The following is a 12,832-nucleotide window of genomic DNA, read 5'->3' as shown; positions in this document are numbered from 1 at the left end:
GCCCCTCAAAGGTGGATACATTTGGAAAAGGAATTAAAATAATACTTATTCAGTGCTTGTAGTATATCAGACACACCCTGTGCCTTATCTTGAATTTAATTACAACCATTTCACAAAAGAATTTTATTCCATTTCATATGTAAAAAAATCAAGCATCTAAGAATTTAGATAAACTAGAAGATTTCTTAAAGTCACTAAGTGGCAGAATCAGGATTGAAGCTAGTTTCACTCTTTACTATCCTACTTGCCTCTCATTTCCATCAACAAGTTACTTGACATTTTCAAAATTGAATAATTAAATGACAATAGGATTTTTACAGTAATTAATGGAAATTGTTTTTATGTTGATCAAATGCATTTTGCCCAGTGTCATCAGCAAGATCCCTATAAGCTCAGCCATAAAGTAAACTCTTTATTGCAAACAAGGAGACTGGTCTCACACTCAGTTTGAATTACAGTGAAGGTAACAATCTTTCTGGAGCCTGAGACTTACCCATTTCTGATCATTTATCAACATAGTAATGAGATTATTAGCAAATTGCTTTCTTTCTTTGTTTCTTTTTTTTTTTTTAAAACCAACTTGATCCATTTGACTTCTTCCATTTGTTTCAATTGTGGGGAAAATAATTCAATACATGCTAATGAATTCTCAATTTACATAAATCATTTCCCAATGTGATTTATAATCCTGATTTAAATACATCTCAAAACACCCACATACAAAGAAAGTCTATTATATGTGTAGGCATAATTCTAATAATCATGCAATTTATAAACTAAAAAAAGGAAAAGATTAGATGACCTCAAGCCACTCAGAAATGAGCCTTTTTTCTTACTTTTCACCTCTTTATAGTTTGTTAATTAGAGAAATTAAGCATATTCCTGTCTTGCAATACCTTAAGCAATGCATTGCTGTTGAATGAGTAATTAATTCCTTCACAAAATTGGTTTAAAATTTTTACACTAAGAAAAGCATAAATAAGTATAGATTCACCGATTTACTTATTTATACCTTCTACAGTGTATTTTATGACAGCTTAATAAATTCCAAGCATGATTTTAGGGGTTGGAAATAAGACTGAATAAGAACAAAAGAACTCTTACAAAATTTATAATCTATGAAGAAAGAAGAGATAATATAAACAAGGAAATAATTCAGCAAATAAAATAATTTTGGCTGTATTAAGGCAAAAAATCATGGCATGAGAGAACGACTGGGAGTAGATGGAGTTTTTTGTTGTTTTAATGGTATGATTAGGAAAGTTGTCTTTAAAGATGTATTTGTTTTAAGAGAGAGAGCGCTCAAGCAAGCAAGAGTGGGGGAGGGGCAGAGGAAGAGACTCTCAAGCAGAACTCCCCACTGATCATGCAGCCCACTCCAGGTCTGGACATGGAGCTGGATCTGAGGCTTGATCTTATAACTCTGAGATCATGATGTGAGCTGAAACCAAGAGTTGGCTGCTTACCTGAGTCAATCAGAAAAAAAGTTGTCTTTAGACAGTGGAAAGTTGTCTTTAAAGCAATGATATTTATCTTGAGATCTGTAAAACCAGGAAGAGTTAGCCCTTCATAGACGTGAGCAAAGAATGTTCTGGCACAAGGAAGTTAAGTACAAAGGAAATGAGGAAGGCTCAGCTTCTCAGGAATACCAAGAGCAGTGCCTCTGAGTGCATTCAGTAAACAAACTGTAGACAAGGATAAGATCATTTCAGACTTTATAAACCATAGTAAGGAGTTTGGACTTTATTCTAGATCTGATGGAATGCCCAGGCAGATATTAAGCAAATGGAAGATATAGCCTGCTCAGTTTAAGCTCCCTGAGAGCAAAAATCTTTGTCTATTTTCTTTATTGCTATTTCCCAAACCTCTCAAACATTGACTAGCATGGAATATGGGTCCAATTAATGTGTATTAAACCAAAAAAAAAAAAAAAAACACGTAAAGATCTTTCTTCCATGTTTGGGTAGAAGGAAAGTTAAATATTAATGTTTTCTTAGTGAATGAATAAACGCATCATCTGAATCTTCCTGACAATGATTCTTTAATAATAGTAATGGTAATCATGGTACGAATCTTCTAATTTCATTTGCTTTTGAAGTCTGTAGATTCTTGGGTGGTTTGTTCTACCTGAATTTCAAAAATCTATCAAAACAAACAAACTCTTATGACAGGAAGATAGATGTAATTCACTAGATTTTACTTCTAACTAATCCAAAAAAAAATTTCATATGATCACTGGAATAATAGTTGGTCAAGTCCGAAAAGAAATACATTAACAGGCAATTCATTTAAAGTCATTAAACTGATGAATTATATCAGTGCCTCCAATTAAGTAAGCTGAAGGTAGGTAATTCTTCATGTGAAGTAGTAATCATTGCATTTCCTATGGTGTTGGGTTCACTGAGGTCAATGATTCTTTGTCCTCATTCTGTCATGGAAAACAAGTGGGCTACAGCTAATAAACATTATTTTTGTTTTTGTCCTTTATTTGCTGATAAACTTTGTATTTTCTTGACAGTTTTTGCAAGCCACTACACTGGCCATTGTGAAGATGGGCGAAATGAATGGATTCATTGAGGTACGTTCACATAACTATAGATTGGCTATAACAGAGTTATTGTTCATTGACCAGAGCATACTCTTTCTTAGTCCCTGTATTACAAGTAATACTTTCTAAATTTTTTAATATTCTGCCTCATGATTTCTTCACTTGCCTACTACAGAAAATGCATTCCTCAGGCAGCCTCTGCTGGTCGCATAATTAAGTGGTTAGTTTATTCAATATTGATTAGAAAGTGAACTCTTTATAGATTTACCAATGGGAGAGTAAGAATGGAATAACAACTTGTCTCAATTTGTTAAATAACCAAAGCAAAGAGACAGTATCAGAGAGTATAGATAAAATATTTTGGGTGCAGCAGTCCTAGAACTCAGTTATAGGTAATTCATTGTGTTACCCTCAAAGATGTCCTTACTCTGTTAAATCTCAGTTTCTCCATCTATAAAGTAAGAGGCCTGACCTTACTTAACATTAAGATGCTTTTATAGTTGGGATCATTTAGTTTCAAAGGTCAGAAACCCAGTCAAACTTGCTTTAATTACTAAAGGGGAATTTGCTTCAAGGATGAGTTTCTCTTGAGGAACTAAATGTAGGAAGTGAATTATACCTCAATAAAGCTGAAAAAAAAAAGTAGAAAGTGGAAATTTACCTATATCTCCTTTTTTTCTCACATATGCACTTTTTCCATATGCATTTCTCCACATATCTTTTGTGCTTCTATAAACTCTCTGATTCTACTTCTATATGATCTTCCAGCTGAAGTGTCTATAGAGAGACCTAAAGTCTTATACAAATTCCCAGGAGAGAAAATATATTTGACTCACATGGAGTTAGATTCCAGCATTAATCCAATCAATTGTGATTTGGTCAGTCATCCAATGTTCTGAGGCTATGTGAGCTTCATAGGAAGTACATGGTAATACCATTTATTCTTCCATTGGTTCTTGTTGGTACTATGAACTTCACACTGGATTGGAGTGTGAGATAAAAAGATCACCACTTAATCTTTTAAGGGCCTTCAAAAAATAAGGTCAATATCCTAATACATGGAAAGGTCTACTTTCTTGGTTCTTTCCAGGGAGAAGCATGATTATACTGTAGTGTTAGTTATTTTTCGCTTATTATTAGAAAATAAAGAAGGAAACATTCAGATGTGGCAAATATGCTATTTTTTCTACAGGTTTGGCACCTCTGTTTGCATCTGTGGCTCCTCATGCTTGTCTGTTTTAAGAATGTCATTTTGGCTTCTGAAAATGTAACTAATGATAGCTGTACATGCAATTTTCAGCCTCTAAACTGGCTAATGTTCAAACACTTTGTCAAATCTCTTTGTAATATTTGGATTAAAGTCATGAAAATGAAAAAGAAGGCAATGGTGAGAGAAATTTGCAGACTGTAAAATCAGAACTAGCAAATGCTAATCAGCTGTATAAGTTAATTGGATTTTGAAAAGAACCAAAATGAGAATGTTGAAAGTAGATTAAGTTCACAGTTAATCAGGCTAATATTAATTCTGATCAATTTACCTAATAATTTAGCCCCTTTCTTCCTTAAAAAAAAGGGCATCTATGCTTATATCTGGAAGATCTTCAGAATGGTAACATATGGTGCAGGCATCTGTAAGTTGCAGCAGTAATTGGAGCTGCCATTTTGTTTTGGGCAGGACCACTAATGTTTTCTGAAGCTGTGACATAATGATAAACATAATGCAAAAGATGAGTTTGAACACACAAGAACCCTAAGCATAGGACCAATTTCAAATAAATGAAAACTAAGAATGTTTGCCAACCCCTTATTCTTACAGTAACTTCCAGGAGCCCTTCAGCTTTGTGGGCCCATCTCTCAGCCCACATCCATGCATGTCCAATCCTAGACATAGTTTCTTGAGACCTACTCCCTAAATGAAAAGCTTCAGTGTTTTTTAGATAATGAGGATCCTTTCTTTTAAAACTTTTAGATTATTTTTATTATTATTTTATTCTGAACATCAAATCAAAGAATATCATGAAAGAGTTGCATGGCTCAAAGAAGGTACCAGATTTACTCACCGTGAACTCTATGACTGAGTAATCATCCATTCATATTGATCAACTACAATCTGCACATAAAGTCATAGCATTTCTCTTGATTTGAAACAAAGTTTACTTAATTATATTCATTTCATTTTATAAACAAATATATGATTCCTTCAATAAAAACTATTAAAATGTAAGAATTTTGTCACTTGAGAAAAAACTTCAATGAAATAGATAAAGCACTTGTATGTGAAATTCAGCCCTTAATGATGCTATATATTTAGAGATCACCATTTATCCCTGGGAGAGTATGTGAGTAGGAGGTAGAGACTGAAGTTCTAGAGTGATACTAAAAAAAAAAAAAGAAAAAAAAAAGAGTTTTATTTTCCTATTCTCAGAGTTGGGCACAAGTCTTTCATACTTGAATCTGACAGTAATACATATTTGGGGTTAATACTCAGCATCCTTCCTAATTAATCATTCCAGGGTTTCTTTCTCTTTCTTCCCTTTTTGTTTATTTATTTTTTTAGTGTTGAATTGAAAATTTATTTATTTTTAAAATATTTTATTTAAATTCAATTTGCCGACATATAGTATAACACCCAGTGGGCATCTCATCATATGCTCTTCTTAGTGCCCGTCACCCAGTTACCCCCCCCACACACACACCTCCCCTTCTGCAACTCTTTGTTTGTTTCCCAGAGATAGGAGTCTCTCATGGTTTGACTTCCTCTCTAATTTTTCCCCACTCAATTTCCCTCCTTTCCCTTTTAGTCCCTTTCACTATTTCTTATATTCCACATATGAGTGAAACCATATAGTTGTCTTTCTCTGATTGACTTATTTCACCTAGCATAATACCCTCCAGTTCCATCCGCATCAGAGTAAATGGTATGTATTCATCCTTTCTGATGGCTGAGTAATATTCCATTGTATATATACCACATATCTTTATCCATTCATCTGCTGAAGGACATTCCACAGTTTGAATATGGTGGACGTTGCTGCAGGTGGGTGCAGGTGTCCCATCGTTTCAGTTCATCTGTATCTTTGGGGTAAATACCCAGTAGTACAATTGCTGGGTCATAGCATAGCATAGCATAGCATAGCTCTATTTTAACCTCTATTTAACCTCTTGAGAAACCTCCACACCATTTTCCTGAGTGGCTTCACCAGCTTGCTTCCCATCAACAGTGTAAGAGGGTTCCCTCTTCACATCCTTGCCAACATCTGTTGTTTCATGTCTTGTTTATTTTAGCCATTCTCACTGATGTGAGGTGGTATCTCATTGTGGTTTTGATTTGTATTTCCCTGATGACAAGTGATGTGGAGCATTTTTCTATGTGCTTGTTGGCCATGTGTATGCCTTTGGTGAAATTTCTGTTCATGTTTTCTGCCTGTTTCTTGACTGGATTGTTTGTTTCTTGAATATTTGAGTTTATTAAATTCTTTATAGATCTTGGATACTAGCCCTTTATCTGATGCATCATTTGCAAATATCTTCTCCCATTCTGTAGGTTGTCTTTTAGTATTGTTGACTGTTTCCTTTGTCATGCAGAGGCTTTTTATCTTTATGAAGTATCAGTAGTTCATTTTTGCTTTTGTTTTCCTTGCCTTCATAAATGTGTCCTGCAAGAAGTTGCTGTCGCCAAGTTCAAAAGGGTGTTGCCTGTGTTCTCCTCTAGGATTTTGATGGATTCTTGTCTCACATTTAGATCTCCTAACCATTTTGAGTTTATCTTTGTTTAGGTGTAAGAGAATGGTCCAGTTTCATTCTTCTACATGTGGAAGAATGTCCAATTTTCCCCAAAACCATTTATTAAAGAGATTGTATTTTTTCCCAAAACCATTTATTTTCCAAAATCATTTATTAAAGAGACTGTATTTTTTCCAGCGGATATTCTTTCCTGCTTTTTTGAGGATGAGTTGATCATAGAGCTGAAGGTCCATTTCTGGGTTCTCTATTTTGTTCCATTGCTTTATGTGTCTGTTTTTGTGCTGGAACCATACTATCTTGATGATTACCGTTTTGTAATACAGCTTGAAGTCAGGCATTGTGATGCCCCAAGCTTTGGTTTTCTTTTTCAACTTTCCTCTGCCTATTCAGGGTCTTTCTTGTCCCATATGAATCTTAGGAATCATTTGTTCCAACTCTGTGAAGAAAGTCCATGTTTGATAGAGATTACATTGAATGTGTAAATTGCTCTAGGTAGCATAGGCATTTTCACAATATTTATTCTTACAATTCATGAGCATGGAATATTTTTCTATCTTTTTGTGTCTTCCTCGATTTCTTTCATAAGTGTTTGGTAGTTTTTATAGATGCTTTACTCCTTTGGTTGGATTTATTCCTAAGTATCTTATGGTTTTGGGTGCAATTGTAAAAGTGAGTAATTCCTTAATTTCTCCTTCTTCAGTCTCATTGTTATTGTATAGAAATGCAACTTATTTCTGTGCATTGATTTTGTATCCTGCCACATTGCTGAATTGCTGTATGAGTTCTAGCAATTTTGGAGTGGAGTCCTTTGGGTTTCCTACACACAGTATCATGTCATCTGTGAAGGGGGAGAGTTTGACTTCTTCTTTGCCAATTTGAAAGCTTTTTATTTGTTGTTGTTGTTGTTGTTGTTGTTGTTGTTGTCTGATTGCTGAGGTTAGGACTTCTACTACTGTGGTGAACAAAAGTGGTAAGAATGGGCATCCCTTTCATGTTCCTGATCTTAGGGTAAAGGCTTTCAGTTTTTACCCATTGAGAATGATATTTGCTGTGGGCTTTTCATAGATGACTTTTATGATATTGAGCTATGTTCCCTCTACCCCTATACCTTTAAGAGTTTTAATCAAGAATAAATGCTGTGTTTTGTCAAATGCCTTCTGTGCATCTATTGAGAGGATCATATAGTTCTTGTCTTTTCTTTTATTGATGTAATCTATCAAGTCAATTGTTTTATGAATTTTGAACCACCCTTACATCCCAGTGATTAATCCCACTTGATCATGGTAAATGATTCTCTTAATGTATTGTTGGATTCTATTGGCTAGTATCTTTTTTTTTAAGATTTTATTTATTTATACACGAGAGACACACAAAGAGGCAGAGACATAGGTGGAGGAAGAAGCAGGGAAGCTCCCCATGCAGGGAGCCCAATGTGGGACTGGATACTGGGACCCCAGGATGACACCCTGGGCCAAAGTCATGTGCCAAACTGCTGAGCCACCCAGGCATCCCTCATAATATGTTTTTAAAATCATTTGTATTTCCTTAGTATTGGTCGTGAGCTTTCCTCTTTCGTTCGTGATTTTATTAATTTGAGTCTTTTCTCTCTTCTTTTTAAGAAGTCTGGCTAGGAGTTTATCTATCTTATTAATTCTTTGGAAGAACCGGCTCCTGGATTTGTTGATCTGTTCTACAGTTCCTCTGGTCTCTATTCCATTGAGTTCTGCTGTAATCTTTATTATCTCTCTTCTTCTGCTTGGTTTAGGCTTTATTTGCTGTTCTTTCTCCAGTACCTTTAGGTGTAAGGTTAGCTTGTATATTTGAGATTTTTCCAATTTTTTGAGGGAGGAACTTTATCAGTTGCTCAGGTCACCTAAAACTTGGGATTATCCTTAAATATTCTGCTTTTTTTCTTTTTTTTTTACATCCTATAACTGATCTGTCAAAAATAAAATCTAGTTGATTGTGCTTTCAGTATAGCTGCATATCTGTTCATTTTCCCTCTATCTTTCCAACAGCTATAAAAAGGATTTAGTTAAACACAAGGTTGCATACATATTCTTTTTAAACTTTACTAATGGTCCCTCTTTTTATTCAATAAAAACAGAAGTACCTTAAGGCCCTATTTGTTCTTGTCCTCCATTACTACTATGATTTCTGTTGTGCATGGTTCAATCCATTCCCTTAATAGGCTTCCGTACTGTCCTTCAAACATAGTAATCATGTTCACACCTTAAAGTAAGTTTTCAAGTATTTTCCTTCACCTGGGCTGCTCTTTCTATAGTTATTTACATCTGATATCTTCACCTTCTTCAAGCTAAATTCTCAGTCTTTAAATGAGAAAGCAGGAAGTGGGATTGGAATTGGCCACAATTTAGGTGTGGCCTAAATTATTACCCTTTGACACTTTATTCTGCAAACTGTGTCCACATCACTTATGTAATTCAGCGTAACTGATACAAAACCTGCTATACTTTTACTTTTTCTCCTCATTAGACCTATATTATAGAAATATGCTTATACATATATGTTACATACATATATATAATTTTATTTGTTGTATTTTTCCCCATAGATATGAGAAGACATTTAGAATAGTTCCTGACACACAATTAGTGTTCAAAATTATTTTATGAGTGAATGAAAGAATAAATTGCAGTTATGATGATATGATGATTATTGCCAAAAATAAAATGCTTTTTTGTTTTCTTTTTTTTTTCAAGATTTATTTATTTTATTATTTGTTTATGATAGACAAAGAGAGAGAGAGAGAGAGAGAGAGAGGCAGAGACACAGGAGGAGGGAGAAGCAGGCTCCATGCCGGGAGCCTGAAGTGAGACTCGATCCCGAGTCTCCAGGATTGCGCCCTGGGCCAAAGGCAGGCGCCAAACCGCTAAGCCACCCAGGGATCCCCATGTTTTCATTGTTCTTATATACTCAGCTCCCATGTATAGCTAATTCCTACTCCTCTTTCAGACTTCTGCTCAAATACTATTTTCTTTTGTATGCCTTTCCTGCCATGATAGACTTAGCAAGGTTTTCAGCCAACCACGATGTTGTGGAGATATCCAGTTAGTTTTTTGTTACTAAACAACTCGGTGCATATATCCACGTCTCTGAACCTGGGTTGCCTGTAGGAGGCAAGTAGAGCTTAGGAACTGATTGGATTGTACCAGTTGGTCTCACTTATGGAATGTTGAATGTTAGAGATTTCACTTCCATAATGTTTTCCTCTTCTTCACTGGGAGATTCATTTGTTGTTCTGTCTTAGGAAATTATGAGACATATATATATATAAAATAAAATTTAAGGGTGCAGGCTTTGGGTGATCCCATCTTTGAAGGGTTTGTGGGCAAGCTGTGGGTCTTTCACCCTGTAAGGAGATGGATGAAGATGGGATTCTTCTCATGAGGTCAGGCATAGACTTGACCACAAAGTGCTAGCTGTTCAACAGAAAAGACCAGTAGCATTTTCTAAACCAGTTTGTGGTGAACACTGTAGAGTTCCTCAACCACTTTTCTATAGTCTGTAAGGAGACACTGGCAGAACTTTCTCTTCATATCCAGCAAATTGCTCTTAGTATTGTAGTATGTTTAGTATCCAAACAGCTCTTCATATTTTAGTTGCAAAATTGTCAACTATCACAGGCTTAAATGATGTGACATTTGAAGTATCTTCTGTAAGTGACACTGGTATCACAAATGAATCAGTCACATTCTGAAACCACTTCAGAGCAATCACAGCAGAACAGTATATAAGACTCTAGATCACAGGAAAGTGAAGTAACATCAGAAAATATCTTAATTCAGGGGCGCCTGGGTGGCTCAGCCATTGAGCGTCTACCTTAGCCTTGAGTCGTGATCCCAGGATCCGGGATTGAGTCCCGCATTGGGCTCCTATGGAGAGCCTGCTTCTCCTTCTGCCTATGTCTCTCCCTCTCTCTTCGTGTGTCTCTCAGGAATAAATAAATAAATCTCAAAAAGAAATCTTTATTATAGTTAAGGGTCCAAGATATGCCAGATATCTCAGAATGGCTCAAGTGGTGTTCCAAGTGATGGCATTAAGATTACAAAAAATAATATTGGAAGGACCCATGTTTTCTTGAGGGGTCAGATGCTCTAGTGCCTAATAGCAAAGATGAAAAGAATGCAAAAGAAAGTTCGGATAATGAATCTTTTTTTAGTAAATAAGCTTAATTTTGACAACAGTTACATATACATGTGTAGGTGTTCATTTACATTTTATAAGAAAGCTGGAATTTGAACTCTTAGAGAAACATCTGATGACTATTATCCACCACCAGGTTTCTCTATGTTATTTTTTAAAATATTTTATTATTTATTCATGAGAGACACAGAGAGAGAGAGAGAGGCAGAGACACAGGCAAAGGTAGAAGCAGGCTCCATACAGGGAGCCTGACCTGGGACTGGATCCTGGGACTCCAGGGACACACCCCGGACTGAAGGCACCGCTAAACCACTAAGCCATCAGGGCTGCCTGAGTTTTTCCATGTTAAAAAAAAAAAAAAAGAAAAGAAAAAGAAAAGAAAAGAAAAGAAAGAAAAGAAAAGAAAAGAAAAGAAAAGAAAAGAAAAGAAAAGAAAAGAAGAAGAAAAGAAAAGAAAGACAAAGCATTTATAACCAAAAAAAAAAAAAAAAATCAGGCTTTGGGAAAGCCATATCCTAATACTGAATTTGCCACTCGCAGATGATCTTATTATTTCTTCTTTCTAAACCTCCATTCCTTATTAGTGAAATGAAGATAACTCCCTCATGAGATTGTTGTGATTATTAACTTAGTTGATGTAAGTGAATTATGTAACTTCATGGTTGCTATTAGTAAATGCAGATGATACAGGAACTATGATTGTTATTAAGAATTTACATAGCCTGCCCAAGATGAAGTTAAACATCCCAGGTGGCATGATTGCCATCTTATTTATTTAAACAAAGCATGATGTCTAAACATTGCCATGCCTATAAAAGGCTTAAATTTGTATGGAGTCAAAGTAAATATAAATGAAGAATAGGGATCCTGAGCAGAGTTATGCAGGAAGTTGCAACTTATTCTACACTGCTGTCCATTTTCTTCTTACTTCACAATTTTTTTTTACTTCAGGGAGCTTTCCATCAGTAAATAGTAATTTCACTTATGGCCATTTCCTATACATGGCCTATCAAGTATGTTGAATATAGATGTGTCTTTAGAATATTCATGCCAAGTTATTAATAGCTAAAAATGTTCATTTGTAATTTATTAGAGAGATGATTTAAATAAATATATTTTAAGTCAGGTACTTGTCTTTTATTGGTTATTTTGGGGAATGACCTTTTTCTAATATGTTTCAAATATAAGATGGAGATAGCAATCTCTTTTCTAATCCTAAGGATCTCTTATATTAGCTGCCTCTTCATTTTAACATAAACTCAGATATGAGGTTTGGAAAGGATTACAAAAGGTCCTTGCTTTAAGAAACATAGGATAAATTTTTCTTCATTCTTCACTTTAAATAACTTGAGTCTCAACAATATTAAGCAACCTGCACATAGTCAGACAGGTAATAAGAGACTAGATGGTTATATTGTATCTTTTGTCCTCTGTTTATAGTACCACATAGATTTCCATACCTAATACTGAGGCTGAAAAACTGAAAAATGGGCCCCACTGTAGCATTAGGAAAATGTGTTGGTGGCATCCATAGCCAATCTAATAATGAAAGTTATTAAGCAGAGGGACTTGCCCATCGATGTGGATCTCTTTGAATAAAAAGCCTGACATGGATTTCTTGCAGGCACCAATGCAGTCTCAAAAACCATTTGGCTTTTTTTTTTGTTCTCTTTAATGTCTGATTATAAAACTTTGAAATATAAAGCTTCACCATGAAAACTCTGACATAGCCTTAACAACTGTAAAACTAGGAGGCAAAGCTATAATAATTTCAGCTTTATAATATAATCTAAAATTGAATTACTCTCATTTCATGGCAAAGTCAATATTGCTAATGGATTAAAAACATGGCTGATAAAAGTATTGTTGAATTCATTTTTGGGGAATCACATAAAAAAAGATTTTTCCTGTGGTCTATGGCGATTGAAACTTGGCATTAATCTGAAAAGAAACCTCATGCACTTTCATAAGTAAATGCTTGAAGGTCAAAATAAGTGAGACTAAATGTAGGTCTGATTAAGCGGTTGTGAATGTCCTTTGGCACACTCCATTCTATTACTAAAATACCAGTGGGAGACTGGGGCCCAATTTTAAAAGGCCTAATCTACAAAGGAGATGGTCAATGGCAAAAGGCTAATCCATGAAGTCAAAATTCTGTTGTTTCTGTAAGCATATTCTAGGAATCTATCAGTTGGACAATGGATTGAGAATCCTAGGAAAGAAATTAACCTATACCATTTTCCAGCTTTGTAAATTTGGGCAAATCTTCTCTCTGAGCTTATTCTACGTACCAAATAAGGGGACACTCTGCAAGAATGTGACTGTTTTGTTGTGATTCTACAATATCGAGTAAAGATACCATATTCACCTCAT

General features: G+C 35.1%; 1 pseudogene; it reads left to right on the top strand.

The window, feature by feature from the left end:
* The first annotated feature begins 9,675 nt into the window (after positions 1-9,675).
* LOC144281415 (WASH complex subunit 3 pseudogene) lies at positions 9,676-10,482 on the top strand (annotated as a pseudogene).
* The last annotated feature ends 2,350 nt before the right edge of the window (positions 10,483-12,832 follow it).

This window comes from Canis aureus, chromosome 12 (assembly GCF_053574225.1).
Source record: "Canis aureus isolate CA01 chromosome 12, VMU_Caureus_v.1.0, whole genome shotgun sequence".
NCBI classification, from domain to species: domain Eukaryota; kingdom Metazoa; phylum Chordata; class Mammalia; order Carnivora; family Canidae; genus Canis; species Canis aureus.
The sequence above is the reverse complement of the archived record's forward strand: the minus strand, read 5'-3'. Positions and strand labels throughout refer to the sequence as shown.